General features: G+C 41.4%; 1 protein-coding gene and 1 long non-coding RNA gene across 5 annotated transcripts in view; one reads left to right on the top strand and one right to left on the bottom strand.

The window, feature by feature from the left end:
* The window catches only part of dhx35 (DEAH-box helicase 35), a 386,570-nt gene that overhangs the window by 314,563 nt on the left and 51,095 nt on the right, over positions 1 to 20,912 (bottom strand). The gene's annotated exons all lie outside the window — the stretch shown is intronic.
* Positions 1 to 20,912, top strand: part of LOC141380616 (uncharacterized) — a 41,702-nt gene that overhangs the window by 10,218 nt on the left and 10,572 nt on the right. For all 4 annotated transcript variants that reach the window (XR_012398935.1, XR_012398937.1, XR_012398938.1 and 1 more), the window contains one exon: positions 9,592 to 9,730. This is a non-coding gene — a long non-coding RNA (uncharacterized lncRNA). The remainder of the gene's footprint in view (positions 1 to 9,591; positions 9,731 to 20,912) is intronic.

Raw genomic sequence — 20,912 nt, 5'->3', positions numbered from 1 at the left:
TGTGATTACACAAAAAAATTAAAATTCAAAGATGATTCCTTGGATTTATTCCATTTTTTTAAGGTACGTTTTTGTAAATAATTTATTTGGGTTTCATTTAAACAAACAAATTATGTTAAACAATACTAAATTATATTTGTCTGTTCAGATTCAACACATAAATAGTTTGCAACAGTTTTGCAGAAATCATTTTTTTCAGTGTGGGAAGAAGACAATGATGTTCATTATCTTCCGGTCCTCCATGGTTGACACTGACCCGGGGATATTTGTATGTAAATCTGTTATCTGTTATGCTGTTTGTGATTCACTAATATTTCTTTACACTCAAAAAAATGTCTGCTTCTTGTTTAAACTACTTATTTATAATGAGCTGAATCAACACTAGTCTTGAGATTTTTGGGGGAATTAATTATTTTATATTCAATCAACTTAAATTTGTAAACACAATAAAGCTAACTTAATCGATTTGTGTTTGTACAACATTATTGAATTGTGTAAAACCCAGAATTTTATTTTTTCATTCATTCATTCATTCATTTTCTTTTCAGCTTAGTCCCTTTATTAATCTGGGCTCGCCACAGCGGAATGAACCACCAACTTATCCAGCACATGTTTAACGCAGCGGATGCCCTTTAAGCCGCAACCCATCACTGGGAAACCCAGCATTTTTTTCAATGTATAAACACAAACTTACATGAAACTGGGCAACTAGAAGAAAAAGCCAAGTTCTATGTAAATGCTTTACCTGTTATGCTGATTATTTACTTTTTATTTATTAACTCTATGATGCCTCTTCTGAAATACATTGTAAAGTAATGCTGGTTTCAACACAATTCCTTCATGACGCCCAAACACAAATCAATTCAGTAAACTTGATCGTTTTTAATAACAATACAGTTCATTATTATTATTACTATTATTATTATAGTTTTTAACACTTTACAAGGGGCGACACGGTGGCACAGTGGGTAGCACTGTCGCCTCACAGCAAGAAGGTTGCTGGTTCGAGCCTCGGCTGGGTCAGTTGGCATTTCTGTGTGGAGTTCTGGGTTTTCCCCTGTGTTTGTGTGGGTTTCCTCCGAGTGCTCCGGTTTCCCCCACAGTCCAAACACATGCGCTATAAATGAATTGGGTAAGCTAAAATTGTCCGTATATGTGTGTGAGTGAGTGTGATTCCCAGCTGGAAGGGCATCCGCTGCGTAAAAACATATGCTGGATAAGTTGGCAGTTCATTCCGCTGTGGTGACCCCAGATTATTAAAGGGACTAAGCCGAAAAGAACACTTTACAAATAAAGATGGCAACAAACCAGTAAAACAGGGTTATTTGATCAAGTTAAAGAAGTTTTACTTTGCTTTCCTTTACTGAAAAAAAATAACTAAGTGGATTTACTAAAATTATTATAAGCTGAGTAGTTGCAAACAACTGAATATGAGCTGAATTTAAACAAACATATTCAATTATGTTTAACTTCATGTGTATGTTTGAATTCAGCCCACATAAACTGTTTGCAATCACTTACCTTAAAATAATAAAGCAAATTTATTGAACAATTGTTTTTGTAGTGGTCCTCCAAGCTTCCAGGTGAGATTATTGCAAATGTATACCCTCTAACAAAACTAATAGTTTATTATTATTATTACTATTATTATTATTATAGTTTTAACACTTTACAAATAAAGATGGCAATAAACCAGTTAAACAGGGTGATTTGACCAAGTTTGATTTGATTTTTTTAAGATAAGTGGTTGCGAACAATTTATATGGACTGAATTAAACCAAACATAAATTGTAGTAATGTTCATCTTAGCTTGTTTGTTTAAATTCAGCCCATATAAATAGTTTGCAACCACTTACCTTAAAATAATTTAGTAATTATTAATTAATCATTTTCTTTTTTAGTGTTCTTCAGCTTCCAGGTGGGATTTTTGCAAATGTATACCCCCTAACAAAACCAATACAGTTTATTATTATTTTTGTTATTATTATTATTATCATAGTTTTAACTCTTTACAAATCAAAAGGGCAACAAACAGAGATATTTGACCAAGTTAAAGATGTTTTACTTTGCTTTCCTTCACTGAAAATTGATTAATTAGTTTTACTAAATTATTGTAAGCTAAGCGGTAAAAAATCCATACAGTTTATTATTATTATTATTAGTAGTAGTATTATTACTATTATAGTCTTAACACTTTATAAATCAAGATGGCAAAATACCAAAAAAGGGTTATTTGGCCAATTTAAAGATGTTTTATTTTGCTTTCCTTCACTGAAAAGAAGATTTACTAAATAATTTTAAGGTAAGTGGTTGCGAACTATTTATATGGGCTGAATTTAAATAAACATATTCAATTATGTTTAACTTCATGTGCATGTTTAAATTCAGCCCACATAAATTGAATCTGGCGAAGCAGTGGCGCAGTAGGTAGTGTTGTCGCCTCACAGCAAGAAGGTCACTGGTTCAAGCCTCGGCTGGTTCAGTTAGTGTTTCTGTGTGGAGTTTGCATGTTCTCCCTGCGTTCGTGTGGGTTTCCTCCGGGTGCTCCGGTTTCCCCCACAGTCCAAAGACATGCGGTACAGGTGAATTGGGTAGGATAAAATTGTCCATAATATATGAGTGTGTATGGATGTTTTCCAGAGGTGGGTTGCGGCTGGAAGGGCTGGATAAGTTGGCGGTTCATTCCTCTGTGGTGACCCCGGATTAATAAAGCGACTAAGCCAACAAGAAAATGAATGAAAAAATTGAATCTTTTTGTCAGTGAATTGGGATGCGTGTGTGAACGTTCCTCTGCGTGTCTCCACACACACACACACACAGCGATTCTGACAGGGAGTCTCATTATGGGCTGAATTAGCGGCCCATGTAGCCCTGATTACCCCCCCGGTGAGCGGACACACAGCGCGGCGCCCGGACCGTCCCCGTCCACCGTCCCGGGGCTCCTCTCCCCGGTGTTGTCTCTTCATTCCTCTGACAGCTCCCTCATTTCTCCATTACAAATTGCCGGCGGCTTCCCTCGGCATGCATCACGGCGTGAGGAGCCAGCCTCAATACCGCCGCTCGGGCCGGTTCATTTATTACCGAGTTTGTTTGCACTCTTATCTGCGGCCTTGCCTGGCCGGACCATCCATCACACACACACAGACACACACACACACACATCTGCCTGCTGCCCGTCCCACCCCCAAAGCCCAGCGCCGGCAATATCTCTGTCTCTCTCACTTACACAGCCATCTGTCTGCTCCACCTCCTGTTTTTTGTTTCCAGCCTTTTCTGAGGTCTGATGTGCTCGTTTTTTTCATTATAAGCTCGTATCGCTCGCATGTCGCTCTTATTTGCACTTTTATTCATTTACACGTGGACTTTTGCTCAATTGAAATGCTAGAAGTTCTAGTTCGGGATCCAACAAAGAGCATGCTGACATACACACAAATACTGACTATTAGCTTGCAAAAATATAACTTATGGCCCGTTTCCACTGACTGGTACAGTATGGAACGATACGAGTCACCTTAAGCCTGGTTTATACTTCTGCGTCAAGTGACCGGCGTAACTCACGGCGCATGCAACGCCCGTAGCTGTGCATTTATACTTCTGCGCGCTGTCTCTGTTGGTCTGCATTAACACTTCCGAAACGCTAGTGGGCAGTGAGGTGTAAATGTTCCTCTGTGTCGAGTTTCTTCTCTGCTGTTTTGCTTTTCCTGAACACTTCCTGGATGTACAAGTGACTCAAACTCGCTCATTTTGAGGCAGGAACCGGGGGACGTGCAACAACTTTAACTATGAGGTAAACACAAAACAAAACTTTCCATCCGGAGCTCCTTCACGGGACTCCACACTTGTAAACAATCGCTCCATCAGGCTCACGCCATTCGCGCGGGTCTCGGTCCCGCCCAGACTCATCAGCGTTACCAAGCCGACCAATCACAGAGCTTGCGCTACGCGTCTTTGCGACGTGTAGTTAAATTTTTTAAGAGGTGCACGTCAGCGACGGCCACGGCAAAGGGCTATGCGTCAGCGCCGTAGCATACGCCGGTGTTTGACGCAGAAGTATAAATCAGCCTTAAATCAGGCTTGCGTTTCCACTGCATTAAGGGTACCAACGGTGGACTTGGTGTACGACAGAAAGTTTCATATGACGTCATTCTCGCACGAGGAAATCTCGCTCAAAGTAAAGCTGTACGGGTCGTTCACATATCATATGAGAAGCACTTCTCACAAAACAGATGCTTCACACACATAAATACTTGTGTATAAATATTCATTACTAACCTCTCTATGAACAAGATTTGATTATTACTGCAGATCAATGCTACTGTAACGTCTGCAATTATATAAAATAAATAAATAAATGAACATATATGAACACATACATACTCTTACATACTGTCTCTAATATGATACCAATTACAGAAAAAACTAGACACAGCAGACATTTAGTCCTTATTTGGGTTCAAAAACAACACACAACATATAGCCCAGTCAGTGCATACCTCTCATCTGTGTCTGTAATCTTCACCTGTAGCCTCTGTTAGAAAGTAATTCTGTCATTCAGAGTTCAGAATAGTCCAAAAGGCGATGATGAACATGGCAGTTTGTTCATGCTTTAGGTTGGTGAAAGAATCATTCGCTTCTTTGTTTTTTTCGGCTTCTCCTTTGTTTTTTCGCACTTCACTCTCGCGTTTGTCTCTTTCTGAAAGGATCGGATGTCAGAAGTGATGATATAATCATGCGCACGTTATTATCATCGGCTCAAGAAGTCCGTAATTTCAAATATAGACGCGAACGATCGCGAGCTCTGTGAAACCGCTCGCACTTTTTGACGGGCTCGTTAAACAAAACCAGGACACGGCAGATTTTGTTCTTCTTGGCTTTGTGGCTGTACATCAGAACCGGGGCCGGATTAACCAATGGGCATTATAGGCCCATAAAGTGCGAACACCTGAACACGTTCTTCTTTTTTTCTCCCACTACATATCAGCTGATTTTGGAGTGTCTGTTTAGGCTAAGTGCAAACAGCGCACCTCGTTGAAATAAGCTAATTAGGTGATTCACGCCCATCACCGTTTGATTGACAAAGACAACATAACTAAAGAGCGCTGCAGACAGCAGTGTGAGTGGTGTAGCTTGTAAAACGCATGGCGTCATGTTTTGACGCCATCTATCATGAACCCGGTTTCGAATCACACCTGCCAACACTCCCGTTTTTCCTAGGAGTCTCCTGTATTTCAAACCCATCTCCCGCCCTTCTCCCGTATTGTTCTGTCTCCCGGTAATCTCCCCCCATCCGCTCCTCAGCTTTTTGGTACAGTCCGGCTAGCTTTTTGGGTCAGTCCCCACGCGCACCGAACCCAGCATGCAACCATCATCATACCCGCCCCCCGCTCTTCAGTTCGCGTGCACCTTCAACACCCCCCTGGCTGTGCGCAACCCCCCCTCCCCCGCTCTTCACTTCGCACGCACCTCCGGATTTAATGATCCAGTTGCTGGCAGGTATGTTTCGAATCCAGCATCTGATGAACACGTTCTTCTTTTATTCCCCCACTACATATCAGATTTTACCTACTCTTCATCACGAGGAACACAAGTAGGAATCATTAATAAGTGTGTGCATCATGGAGGACTCAGATTCTCAAAACTATACGAGGGACTTGTGTTGTGTAATCTATAGTCTTTGCCCTAATAGACCCTTTTCACATTTGCAGGTTTCTCAGCAGAAGTCGTTAAGTGTTGGTAAACTCAGAGCGTCGTAAATGGGAGAGTACAACAAATGATTTATTTACAATCCTATTTGCTGAAATAATAAAAAAAACTCAGAGATTGTGTTATCAAGACTTTCAGAAGAAAGAAAAAATATAGACAATGCATTACAAACACCTCACATAAGTAGTAGGTAGTAATTTGATGCAAAAATGAAAAAAATACATACACAAATACATACAAATCATTCATCAGTTTTTGAAAATCTAAATATTAAAACTTTTAAGGATTTAAGATTATTATCACATAAAACGTGTCATAACAGTCTTGTGTAAAAGGGGCCAACTAGGTATCACAGCTGTAATGGATTTATTTGTTTAGCAGCTAGTTCCTCACATGAGCCTTAAATTAAGTTAAATGAACTGTCCGCAAATGTGGACACCGGGACTTTAGAAACACTGGTCTAGAGAGACCGAAGACCTTTATTTAGCTGGTTCAGGTGTGGTTAATTAAGGTTAATTTAATCTCTGCAGGACAGTTGCTCTGCAGAACAGCTTTGGACTACATAACCTGATTTTAGGTTACTGTTAGAAGGGGATACAGCTGTGGCCGAAAGTAAAGGAGAAGTATTTACAGTTGAAACCAGAAGGTTAAATACACTGTATAAAAAGGCAAATAACCATTTAAAAAAAGTCAGATGTTAAATGTTTTCTCTTTTAGGTAAGTTAGGGTTATCACATTTGTTTCTGTTATGCTTAATAGCAGAATAATGAGAAAGATATATTTTTGAGAAATTGTTATAACTTTTCTTGAAAGTCAAGTTTACACACAATAGGATTATTCTGCCTCTGAGAAAGCTCAGATGATGGTGTCAAGGTTTTGGAAGTTTCTGATTGGCTAATTGACAACATTTGAGTTAATTGGAGGTACAACTGTAGAATAGTATTCAAGGAAAACCTCAAACACACTGTTTACTTGTGTGACAACATGGGAAAATCATCAAGCCAGAATCAACAACAAAGCCAGATTACAATTTGCTAAATTACACTGGGAAAAAGAATAATTGTTGGAGACATGTCCTGTGCTCTGATGGAACTAAGATTGAACTGTTTGGCCGTAATGGCCAGTTTTACATTTGGAGGACAAAGTGAAAAGCTTACAAGCCTAGAAACACCATCCAAACTGTGAAGTATGGGGGCGGCAGCATCATGTTGTGGGGCTGTTTTGCTGCGGGAGGGACTGGTCCACTTCACAGCATAGATGGCATCATGAAGAAAGAACATTATGTAGAAATACTGAAGCAACATCTCAAGACATCAGCCAGGAAATTAAAACTTGGCCACAAATGGGTCTTCCGAACAGACCATGACCCTAAGCATACTGCCAAATTAGTTAAAATGTGCTTTAAGGACAACAGAGTGAATGTTTTGGAGTGGCCATCACAAAGCCCTGAACTCAATCCTGTAGAAAATTTGTGGGCAGAGTTGAAAAAGCTTGTGCGAGCAAGACAGCCAACAAATCTGACTCAGCAACACCATTTCTGTCACGAGGAATGGGCCAAAATTCCTTCTAATTGTGAGAAGCTTGGGGAAGGATATCCAAAACATTTGACCAAAGTTATAGAGTTTAAAAGCAAAGCTAAAAAAAAATACCAAGGAAATGTGTGTAAACTTTTGACTGTCTAGAAATTAATAAAAAAATTCTCAAAAAAATTCTCTCATTATTCTGGCATTTAGCAAATGTAAATCATTTAGGTAATCCTAAACGGACCTAAAGTAGTAAATTTTTAGTATGATTTACCATCAGACATTTTTTTTTTAAATGGTTATGTTCCTTTTTTTAGAGCGTATGTAAACTTCTGGTTTCAACTGTATATTATTTATTAAATAACCAATTAATTGTATTTCATTAATGTCTAACCCAACCCTCAAAGTAATACATAAACAGTAAATATAACGAGAATGATTTATATTATTAATTAAATGACCTATCAATTGTATTTTATTGACATCTACCCCAACCTTGACACTCACAGTTATGTAAAAACAGTAGTTATAGTGAGAATTATTCATGTTAAGTTACCCATTAAATTGTATTTTATTAAAAGGCCTTGATATATATATATATATATATATATATATATATATATATATATATATATATATATATATATATATATATATTTGTTTTCGCAAGCCTCGGAGACATAACGTAAATTTCGCTTTCATCATGAGCCACGGATGGCATACATTTTTTTACAGTGCACTGCAAAGGGAACATAATTGTCAATATGAAGATAACTAAAACTGAACTGCAAAAATACTTTGAAAGCAAATTACACCTAAGAATGATGACTTTAATGCTTTTTTTCTTTTTAATCATTCCAAGTTTAAATATAAGAACATTCTGAAGGAATACGGCATAAGCTCCAGAGCTGTAGTTACAAATGTACAATTTGCAACGCAGTTTGCAAATGTTTGTTGGAATGATGGATTTGGGGAACACCAAATCAACAAACTATGCTTGTAACGACGGAACTTGTGACCCTAGTTGGCTATTGGTGGTTTTCAGAAACGCACCCCTGATTTGACTGGGTCCTGGTGTAACGGAGGCCAGCTAGTGTGTGCAGTGCAGGTAAACCTCACTTCTCTGACCTCTAAAGGTGCTCTAGCGACATACGCTAGAGGCCATGGTCTTTTGCCTCCTTGTTAGAGCAACCGACTCCCATGCGGAGGGTCGCTGGTTCGATCCTGGCTCGGAGCGGGTTGGGTGGTGTAGAACCGGCGGGGTTACACTGGCATCCCATATTTTACCTAGTGTATCTTTACCTTTACTCAAGTTGGTTTGTGTACTCTTTCCACCTCTGGTTGTAATTAAAGAGTATTCAAGGTTTAAATAGCCGGGGGGTTATTAATGGTGTAATCTGATTCAAAGATAAGCCAAACTAAGGCCCCATTTACACTAGTGCGTTTTAGTTTTATAACGGCGTTTTAGATCAAAAACGATCCGCATCCACACTAGCGTTTCACCTAGCGTCTCTGAACATATCTCCATCCACACTACGCCACCAAAAACATATATCACGTGACCATTTGCGCACTCTGGGCATGCGCGTTCTAGTATAAACAGGAAGCATGCGTCTCGCTCGCAATTTGGTTATTGTTAGTCAACAAACGCCGGTTGTACATTAAACGCGATGGCAAAGAAAGTAAGAGAGGTATTTGTGGACAGACGACGAGGTCGAGTTGTTACTAAACGTAACAAATGAATAACTGCACAATGGCGCCTAAAACAGACAACAGAGCAAACAACGCTCCCATTTCTGTGTCCATGATGTTGTTTACAGTACTGTCTTCCGCTAGCGTTAGCCATGTGTTATAGTCATGTGATAGAGGCTTGACGTATAAGGGAAGGACACGTAATGACACAAAAGCCCCAATCAGGTAGCGAATGTCTGCTGTCCCGCCTCCGTTTTCAGATGTCTCCGTTTTTCGTCATCCACACTGAAACGGAGCAGCAGCGTTTTAGAATGAAAACAGCCTCTCCAGCGTTTTCAAAACGCTCCGTTTTCGGCGCTTGAGAACTCCGGCGTAGTGTGGACGGATGGCGTAACCGTAGCTAAACTTATGCGTTTTAAAACAAAAACACGTTAGTGTAAACAGGGCCTAAGAAAAAAGTGCTCCTATTACACCTTGAGCTCAGCTGAATGCATTCAAAATGGGTAAAAATTGACTGTTTAAATGTAGGGGACTTGTAAAATAAGCCTATTTCCAAAAAAAATAAAAGTCTTACTTTAAGATGTTAATGCTATGTGGTTTGAAATCAGTTTCTAAAACATACTTCCTCTCCAACACACAGCATAATATGGGTGCTGTGCATTTGGTTTTCCAGACGCTCCTGCTGATCTGCTCTGTCCGGGGCCCGGCTGACATCCCGCTCCACCATTTGAGGGCCAGTTGCCAACCGATGAAGGATCTTCCTTCCAATTCACTTGTTATTGTGCTGTCCAGGTGACAAGTATACCTATAGAGTGAGTATTTATTTCGGGAATGTTTTCTTCCATTTTTCTGTCATGATGAATGTTTCTTTTATAAATCCATCGGCAAGGCTTTTAAACCATAAACAATATTTCTTGGGGCCAAAGATTCCTTGTGCAGCACTCTTGAGGAACCTTGAGATTTCCTGGCCGTGATTTAATGGCTCATAACTCTTGAAAGGCAATCCTTCTTCCTCTTCCTCTTTCGCCTTCTCCTCTTTCAGCCACCGCGCTCCCTTTAGCCCACTGGATGGCCAGCGAACCGAGGACAGAGGGCTGAAATATTACCCACAGTTCCTAGCTTCACGTCAGCCCACAGATAGGCTTCATACAGCTGCTCTTATTAATGGTGTTTGTCACAAAGGGTTCACTTTCACATGCTTTGTACTCTACAGTTGAAGTCAAAGTTATTCGCCCTCCTGTCAAATTGTAATATTTCCCAAATTTTTGCCAACTAAGTTTTTTTTTTTTTATTATTTCTAATGACTGATTTCTTTTGTCTTTGCCATGACAGCACATAATGTATTACTATTTGCAAGCAGTGGTGTAAAGTAACTAATTACAAATACTCAAATTACTGTAATTGCAACACAATCTCAAGGCAATTCGTAACTTTTTGATTTAGTGGCTAATTCGTATGAATTCGTATATTCTAATTCATACAATTAAGGTAGATTTGCTCATCACCCAATGACGGTTTGGGTTAGTGGTGTGGTTGGGTGCCACGCTTGATTTTTAAAATCGTGCATTTTTGTACGACTGAACTCGTACGAATTCATACAAGTTAGCCACTAAACTGACAAAACGTAAAATAATTGCGTTTCTTCATGAGATCAGGCTGGTAATTGGCTGGTAATACCTGATCGTCGTTTTAATAATTTAATTCTTTGTTTTAGGCATGATAGGTAACCGTCAGGGCCGGGGCGAACTAAACTGGAGCTCTAGGCAAAGATGACAGCAAGGACCGGGGCGGTGGGGGGATTGTTAAGGATTCTGCCGCCCTAGGCGGCCGCCTCTATGGATGCGTGGATATTACCAGCAGATTCAGTGAGCTTTAATCTGCGCATCTCTGATAGTAAAATAATACGATAATCGTAAACGTTTTTAAATGAACATTTATTTATAAAAACAAAGGTTTGTCTTTAGACAACATTTTCTTCATTTTCAAATAGATACAGAAAGTAAAAATAAGACATTTTAGCTTTTACAGATACAGGAACAAGATAACAAAAACGGTGCCACTTCAGCCTACACGGCAGCTATTTTATGTTTACTTGGCCTTTTTCTTCGCACAGTGCAAAAACAGAATAGCATCTACTGTGCCGATTCCACCTCGACTCCGAATCGCGGCCAGCTGTACTGAATGAGAATTCGCTTTCACCGCTTGTTAAAGGAATGAACAAGATTCTCCTCGCTAGGCGCTGCAGTTATGGAAATGTGCGATCTTGTTTTTCCCAGAACGATTGCAGATTTTCCTCTGATAACTCCTTTAACTGAAACTTTGAACAGTAGGCTACTCTTCATCCATTATTTTAGGCGTCTCATCTTCCCATTCTGCAAAGCCCACTCTCTGCTTTTTCGCTGGTCTACTGCCATGTCCCGTTACATTCACACGCAACCCACCGGCAATTAATTACAATGTATTTTTTTATTACCTGGCCCGCGGATTAGCACTGGCGGATATAACCGCCATCCGCGCATTACTAATGTGCAGGGCTTTACATTAACACCCGCCAACCTGCCAAATGCGGGTGGATTTCAGCTTTGTCGGGTTGGACAGCCGCTCCCACTAGCCACTTTGGCAGGTTGGAAATAATTTTTACATTGTAGTTTTCTTAAATCAGGGTTCGACAATAAGGATGGCACAATATGCGTGCAAATGTGATCTTAGAATCGAGAAACAGCACGACTGAAAACAATAACTGTGTTCGCGCGAGACAAAGCAGGTGAATACCGAATGAGAGGATGATTACTCGCGCGCTTTTAAAGCATGCACGCTACCGTTTACTTGCGCTTTTTTTTCCGTTCTCTTGCGATCAGTTCTCTGTGAAAGACTAGACAAAAAAACGATGCTCGTGTACTCACAGTCCTGCTGCTTTTAAGAGCTCAAAATTGAAAAATATATATATTTGTAAGCAGGGCCGGAGCAAGCTGAACTGCCGCTCTAGGCAGAGGACGATCACGCCGCCCTCAACCCCAAAGTGAAAACGAAAGTGACCGATTATGAAAATGAAGTGAGGTGTCGCGGACCTCTATTCCAGCGCACTATGCGCGGATATAACTGAGGACATGCAGGTGCTGAGGGAGGGGGGAGGGAGGGAGGGGGGTGTCCATCCCTCAGCACCCTGATAGATGTCTATTCTGCCGCCCTATGCGCAGATATAACTGAGGACACGCGGGTGCTGATGGAGGTGTCGCTGACGCCGCCCTCTCTATTCTGTCGTCTATGCGCAAATACATCTGAGGACGCGGGTGGTGAGGGAGGTGTCGCGGACATAACTGAGGACGCGGGTGGTAAGGGAGGTGTCGCAGATGCCGACCTCTCTATACTGCCGCCCTAGGCGGCCACCTAGGTCGCCTCTATGGACGCGCCGGCCCTGTTTGTAAGCAACAGCAGCAGTCACTGCTTTCGTTTTAATTATTCTCAGGCACGTGATCATCCTTTCATTATCACTCGTGGTATGTTTACCTGCTTTCTTTTGCTTACAGTTATTTTTGTTAATATAGTTTAATTATCATCCCTTACAATAACATTTCTTTAATATGAGATTAACCGACCATTTGTGTGTATTAACTGCTGATCTGGGACAACACAACATCTAAATCAAGTCATTTTAGCATGTCAAAGTCACATTTATTTAGATAAAATTGTGGCTAGTGAAAATGGCGAGTGGCAAGTAATGTTGGTAATCTACTAGACACAGAGGCTGGTGATCAAAAAAGTTAATGTAAAGCCCTGCTAATGTGCTCCTGTTGCACAGTGGCTCCCACATGATGAAAAACGAGAAAAAATTAAACATGCTAGACTTTCTGCAATGGTGTCAAGAGAATCGCAGGCATGGTATCGGTTGTCATGAACTATGCCACATTACACAAGAAAATAACAATTGAATCTTATGTCACGATGCCCATTTGTCATTTACGAATTCCCACGACACCCTACGTCAAGGATATTCTGCCGAAATCATGACAAATTCATGGGATCTGACTGGGGCTTTAACATGAAAATCACTACGCTTAACGCTTCATCCACATGTGGTGTGAACACCATAAATGATTCAAACATTGTAGGATGGCCACATGTGAGCTAAAACACACACCACACGCACAAACACACACACACACACATGGCAGTAGGCCAAAGCAAGCCCATTCTAGCCTTAGTCCAGACTGACAATAAACAGTGCGCTCAGTGACATGTAAAAATCATTAGGCTGATATCACTAATTGTGTTTTCCCTTCTCTTTCTGCATAATCCTAAGCCTCTCATTGCAGTCTTCATTAATAATGCACGGATTAATTAAAGCTTTCATAGGATTTCTGCACAATGAACCGGCGAGATAAAAAGCATCCTATTTCTCATTGCTGGCCCATGTCTAGACCTCTTTTTCCCGCCTCTTAATTGTATGGGTTCGCATGTTTTGTCGATAGCAGGATTAATTTCACAATAGATCAAGCTTATTGATCCCCGCCATCGATGTTATTTAATTTTTTTAAGGTGCTAATTACCTCCAGCAGATTGCATTGTAACTTGTCTGGAGCTTCTCCAATGAAAAGCGCCTCAAGAGGAAACATAAACACTAAATCGTTAGTTAGAGGTTGAGTATTAAAGATTTCACATTAAAGACCACGCCAAATCAAAACTGTTAGTTGTTGGCACAGCTATGCTCGTCAGAGATGGCAAACGTACACACATCCTTTACTCAAGTAGGAGTACAGATACTGTTGTGAATTTGCCGGACTCAACTGTTGTTTGCCGGACTCAAACCCCATAGTCACCGTCAACTCCACTCTGTGTCTCTAATCCTCCAACGTATGCGGCGAGCCACTGGACAAACTGGTAAGAGCAGAAAAGCCGTCAATATGGAGGTAAGCAGTCAGCTAGTAGCACGAAAACGAACTGCATCATACCGGCCCGTAGAGTTTATAGCCAGAGACATCCAGAGTTGTCCAGAGGTAACAGGTCTTCCCTCTACCTTTGCGAAGATGAGAGAGGGGACGATAAAACTGGAGTTCTTCGTCTGAGTTTATAACTGGTACCAACCAGGGGTCCATTCCTTGTACCTCGCTTAAATGATCTAAGATGATTTGGCAGATCCTGGATCTTTTCATCTCGATAACTGATCTCTAATTTGGTTTTTCAAACAAGTTCGCGAATCAGATTAGAATGTCTGGATAAACTGATCTGAGATCGATGCGTGTGTTGTGAAGGACAGATCTATCGATCCTCGAAATCATGATCAGCAATGCAACGATTGGCTGACGGCACAGCAGCGTTATGACATCATCTGATTAATATTCAATTATCCATGTGAGCAAAATTACATCAAATTACCAGTAAACGGCTTGTTAAATATGACACGCAATAACCTTCCACATTTGTTATGAGCTGCAGGCTTTACGCTTTCATGTGTCAAGAGTATTCATCATGTATTTCAGTGCATATCAGTGTATTTAGTTCCACATTTAGAAAAGATTTTCTTTATTATAGTCGCCGTTTTTAAATCGCTGTATGGAATAACTGGATGTTTACAAAAGCATTTTGATATTGGTAAAGACGTCTGCAACTTTTGTGAAGCATCAAATCTTCGGCATATTAACTGTCAAAACATCTTCATGACTGCATAAATGTATTATTGTTTTTTTTTTAAAGTTACATATTCTGCATTTCTATTATACTACACAAATTGTACTAAAGCGATTTAAAAAAGTTCATACCAATAAGTTTTCTCTTTGCACCAGCAGGTGGCAGTCTTTGTACTTTCATTTCGGGGGTGCAGATTGCATAAGTTTTATTAATAAATATAACTTCATTTGTTTTATTAATGATTATAAATTTATATATATAGTTAAAAAATATTTACTATTTTCCCAAGTGTATATAACTACTACTGTAAGAAAATATCAGAATTCAGAACATACTTTCTCTATTATATTTGCTTGAACTAAGCCGATCTAATCCTGTTTATATGAATTGAACCTGCTCCCGATCAGGTTTGAGCTAGCAGAACTGTTGCTATGACAACAACTCTCGGATCAGCTTTGAAGAATGAAACGATCCTGGATCGTGTCAAATCGCCTATAACCAAATCCAGCTAACCGAGTAATCCACGTACGAAGAACGGACCCCAGGTAAATGCAGGATCCAAAGAGCATTGACAAACAAATCGACTGTGTTCCATTATGGTACTCCGCCAGTAGTCCACAAACATCCGCGCTGGGAAAATTTGCCAAACGTGACTTCAGTCTAACCAGCAGGCCACCAAGCTCTTCCTGATACCTCTGGCGGTTTCTTTTCCCACAGTGCCACAGAGTCCGGCGAAGGAAAGCAGGTACTTGTGGTGAAAACCGAGGGGGAGTTTTTTTGTTCACCCCAGCTGTTGATCACTCTATTTTCCAAGGCATTTTTAATATTAAAAAGGGATTGGCGATTGTAAACCAACAGAGAGTAGTGATGGGTTGTTCATGAATGATTCGTTCATTTTAAACGAATCTTTAATATGACTCGGGAACTACAAGTCCTCTCAGGGAGTGATCCGCTCATCCGCCCGTGCGCACATTTGTGCAGGTATCGTTAATTTCAAGTCTTCATCACATTGGCAGAAGCCAATCATATGCGTTTAGAGCAGGAAAAAGTTTTGATCCGTTCATCGCTCGAGTCCTCTATCGGGTCTGAGTCACTCGTTCATCACGGGCCAATCATACGCGTTTAGAGCCGGAAAAAGAATTGAACCTTTCATCTCTCGAGTCCTCAGGTTTGAGTCATTCTGTCACGTGATGAACAAACGATCATGGCTCCTATCGGCTCAGACTGTGCATTGATTAAGATTATATGTGACTGTCAGTGTAACGTGAATGAACCCCTGACATTTGAAGACATGAAGAGGTGAGCTGAGCAAACAGACAACAATACCTTCATAGACAAAAGAGCAGGTAAACATTGAATTATTATTCTCTCCTTCTTATATTGTATTTATGACTTATTTGTCGTGTGATCAACCTTTTGGGCTAGTTGTAGATGTGTTTGGAAGCAATTTGTAACATTTTAATAATATTTTGGCAAATTGAACGAAATGACTCGAAAAAACATTCAAAGATCCGAGTCAGTAAAATGATCCGAACTTCCCATCACTAACAGAGAGTCAGCATTAATTAAAATGACAAATATAAACAGCATAAATAGGCAGAAATCTGCTTGAAGGAAATCCCACGGCCAGATTTAATGCTACCGTATAGAATCGAATTCACAGTGGCAGACGCTTTGAAAAGGCTATCATTGCTTACAGTCCTGTTAGGGGAGAAAACATATTTAAAACATTTTCTTTCTCATCTGGCACACAGAGAGCCATAACCACAGTGACAATGAAGATGAAGTTGTGTGTGTGTGTGTGCGACCCAGCACTCGCGGTGCCGTAACCCTGCGTGTTAAACACTCGTCTCTCACCTTCCTCTCTCTGTTTCTCCCCGATCAACCCCTCTAATGAACTGAAAGGTCAAAGCGCTAATAAAACTATTAGCGGAAATGAAACTCCCCAATGTGTTAATGCACTTTTAATTCCTGTTAGCAAATTTCATCCCCCAGCAGTTTGCCTCACGCTAATGAGAAATAAAATAGCGTGTGCGCAGGGAGCGGGATTTGGAGGCGGCGCGAGCAAGGGGACAGTCCGATAACTCGACACGCACGTTATTCATGGGCTGAGGCCTGGTTCCAGCCTCCTGATTCTGTCGGGTTAATTAAAGAGCACATCTCCATCTGTTCCCATTCAAACGGGCCATCTCTCTTTCTCAGACAGCAGCCGAGATCTGCTCCTCCTGCGTATCGCTTCAGCTGCAGACCGCCTTTCAATGCCACGCCAATATCTTAGAGCAGGGATGGGCAAAGTTGGTTCTGAAGGGCCACAGATCTGCAGAGTTTAGCTCCGACCACCTCCAACTCACACCTGCTTGATAGTCTCTAGTGCAGGGGTGGGCAAACTCGGTCCTGGAGGGCCGGTGTCCTGCACAGTTTAGCTCCAACACTAATCAAACACACCTGAACATGCTAATCAGTGTCTTCAAGATCACCAGAAATCTATAAGCAGGTGTGTTTGATTAGAGTTGGAGCTAAACTGTGCAGGACACCGGCCCTCCAGGACCGAGTTTGCCCACCCCTGCTCTAGTGTCTTAAACACCTTGATTAGTTGGTTCAGCTGTGTTTGATTAGAGTCGTGGCCTTCCAGGAATCAGGTTTGAGACCTGTACCCTTAAGCTGTGCTCACACTAGAGTTTGACCGTGCGAAATTCTGTGGTATGGGGCTGCGAAAAGGGGTGGGATTAAATAAGATGATTAGCCATCAAAAAAGCAAGCCATTGGTTCATGTATTAAATTTCTGTCCAGAGAGGTCATGTTTTGATCCTCGATTGGTCTCATGCTGATAAGTGATGCAATTTCCAGTTCAGAGTTCACCAAGCTTGAACTTTGCAACACAGTGAACAACGAAACTTGACGCTTTTGTCTGCCCGGTGACTAGCTTTGTTGCTAAATGGCTAACATGGATTTTATTGAGAGAATAACTGTGTTTATGTGTTTTTGAGCCATGTTTGAGTCAACTAGAACCTTTCAGAGGTTCACCCAGCTCTGTGAGCATATAAACTCATCCAGAAACTTAACCTGGATGATGGAAGCTTTCAGCGGATTTCCCCCTGGGACACAAACAGGCACTACATCATAATCACGCCCCTACAAGAGAAAGCTTCTGATTGGTTAACGTGGTGCGAATGTTCACTGAAGTTCAGATTCTCAAATTTGCGCCGCCTCATTTGCGCGTATCGCGCCACAGAATATCTATTTGCGCCTTTGTATTGACTTAACATGTAAATCACTCACGCTTGATGCTTCTTCCGCTTCTGGTGAGAACGCAGCATTAAAGCAGCCGCTTCAGTTTCCCCTCTCCTGCAACAAAGTGTGCAACTTAAGCAAAACTGATACTGAAATTGTTTTACATTAGGTTTTGTAGTTCGGGCCAAAATAAATGTAAAATCGTATCACAACGTGCTGATCACTGGACCACAATAGCGCTGTTATGCTGGTGTCTGAAACAAAAAATAAGTAACGCACTGTCACCTGCAAGACTTTTTTTCCTCCCCTTTTTTGGATTTCTGATCAAGTTATGTCAGATTTTTTAATGTAGTTTTTATGAAGCAGGTGTAATATTCATTAATATTAGTTATTTGAATTGTTATATTCACTAAGGTGCTGCTGTTTGGAGTCGAATGACCTGCAGGGCTGCTTTTTGCTCACGTGGCTGAAAATTAAAATAATGAAAAAAAGAGTGAGGCTATGGTCAAATAAATAAATAAATGAAAAAAGTGCGACTGCTGAAAGTGCAAGCAGCCCTCGCGGCCAAAAAAAACGGACCGGTCCACGGTGAATTCTCCCGGTGCTCCTGATTAGCCAATCCGGGCCTGGCACTGTTGCTTCAGCGACGCACTGAGGTGCTGCTTCTGCATAAAGTATAATGCTGCGTTCACACCAGACGCGGAACGCGCATCAAGCGCGAGTGATTTACATGTTAAGTCAATGCAAATGCGCGAACAGACATCTTGCGGTGCGATACGCGCGAATGGCGCGGCAAATTGAGCGTTTTGCGCGTTTGACGCGCATTTCGCGCGAATCCCTCAAGTTCGAAAATCTGAACTTCAGCGGACATTCGCGCCGCATTAACCAATCAGAAGCTTGCTCTTGTGGGGGCGTGATTGTAACGTAAAACCTGTTGATGGTGTCCAGGGGGAAATCCTCCTGGCGACACCGACAACAAGTCATCAAACTGGGCTTGGCTCAGTCAGAAGCACCGCTGAAAGCCTCCGTCATCCAGGTTCAGTTTCTGGAGGTGTTGATGAACTCACACAGCTGGATGCACCTCTGAAAGTATGTAGTGGACTCAGACATGGCCCTAAACATATCGACGCTGTTTTTCAGTCTTCATAAAGCACATAAACACTGTTATTTTCTTCATAAAAATAGTCACCGGGCAGACAGAAGCCCTGCTCATCACGCGAATTCGTGTCTGTTCTGAAGTGAGCCAAATTAATGAATGAAGTCTAGGCCTGCATTCAACTCAATTAAGTGCACTTTTACCAATAAGGCCGAATGTGATGTAAGAAAAAAATAACTTTACAAGAGATTGATTAAAACAAATACAAATCTAAACAGCGATTTTTCCAAGTTAAGTTTATCTCAAGTCCTACAAAGATGTGTTTTTCAGCTTTATTGTTGGAAATATGGCACCCAGTATACTGTACTACAAAAAAACACCTCCTTCAAGAGGATATAAAACCAATTAGGCGAACAGACTATGGAGAAAAAAACATGCAGCAGTAATAAAAACACAAGATCCTGAAGGAGGGGCAGACTCGCTCTATTACCAAACTGTGCCTTTTAATCAATAAAAAGATAAAATATATTTTAATCAAAGGCATATTTTCTTGTTTGTGTAATGCCTTCCCAGCGCACACGTAATCTTTAAGCAAGTGAGAGTGATGCATAATGCACTCCCAGAGAGCCACTCATCCGTGGAAATTGCCAAAGCAGATAGTCAGCAGAAACATACACTCGGCAAGTGCTCGGAGCTAAAGCGCGCGCCTGCCGCTAAATTAGATTAGGACATTTATATTAAAGAAAATTGCATCCTGTAAACTCAAATAATATCCCCCCTCTTCCACACACACATGAGTAGGAAAGTGCGCATTACTTAAATAACACACACACAGACACATCACCACCACTGGCTATTAGGGCAAATAGTGCAGGCTATTTGTCCAACACGCTAACATCCGCTGGCTTTGATGTTAGCGGCGAAATAACATTAGCCGGGTAACTGGAGCCACACTCTTGCAGACCAATTCACCGCGTTTCAGGTTAATGAGCTGGAGGCCCGGGGTGGATCGGGTTCCAGTCTAGCGGGTTAAACGGCTGTTGACATGGGCCGAGGAGACATTCGCCAGCCCCGGAGACTAGCCTAGCGCCACTCACCTGACCGCCGCGAGCTGCGTTGCGGTGAGTCTGATTGTTTTGCTGGGTTTAAATGCGTGCATTAAGTGAAATTCATCTCCCATCTAGTCGCTGAGCTGCGCCGCTTGGCATCTAAAGGACGTAGCAGGTGTTTTGGAAAAAAAAACATATCAGATTAGCAACAAGGCTGATGAAACCTTGTTGAAATTACATTGAGGTCTACATAAAAAGCAAGGCCATCGCAAAAATAGGCTGCAGCCACTGACCTGTTTAAAAGCATTGTTTCCTCTCACTGAAGACATCATTTATTTAATCGTATTTTTATCTAGTTATTTGTCCATAACAAGTTCTCCATCCTGAATTTGACTCAATCGCTTGACTAACAATAAAGATGGCGCCTCTGCAGGCTGCTCGAAGGTTCGTGCTTTTCTTTATCAGAGATTAATTTGGGCAAGGGCAAGGCAGTGGTGCAGTAGGTAGTGCTGTCGCCTCACAGCAAGAAGGTCGCTGGGTCGTTGGTTCGAACCTCGTCTCAGTTGGCGTTTCTGTGTGGAGTTTGCATGTTCTCCCTCCCTTTGCGTGGGTTTCCTCCGGGTGCTCCGGTTTCCCCCACAGTCCAAAGACATGCGGTACAGGTGAATTGGGTAGGCTAAATTGTCTGTAGTGTATGAGTGTGTGTGTGTGGATGTTTCCCAGAGATGGGTTGCAGCTGGAAGGGCATCTGCTGCGTAAAAAACTTGCTGGATAAGTTGGCGGTTCATTCCACTGTGGCGACCCAGGATTAATAAAGGGACTAAGCCGACAAGAAAATGAATGAATGATTAATTTGGGCAACACAGGCTCATTCTGAAAACGTAGCCCTATATACATTTCTGAAGATCGTTTGGCTGCATTTCATCTCTAAAGGGGTGGTCCAAAGTGTATTTTTAAGGCTTGGTTGTGTTATTAATATGCAAATAATATGTG

Source organism: Danio rerio, chromosome 23 (genome assembly GCF_049306965.1).
Source record: "Danio rerio strain Tuebingen ecotype United States chromosome 23, GRCz12tu, whole genome shotgun sequence".
NCBI classification, from domain to species: domain Eukaryota; kingdom Metazoa; phylum Chordata; class Actinopteri; order Cypriniformes; family Danionidae; genus Danio; species Danio rerio.
The sequence above is the reverse complement of the archived record's forward strand: the minus strand, read 5'-3'. Positions and strand labels throughout refer to the sequence as shown.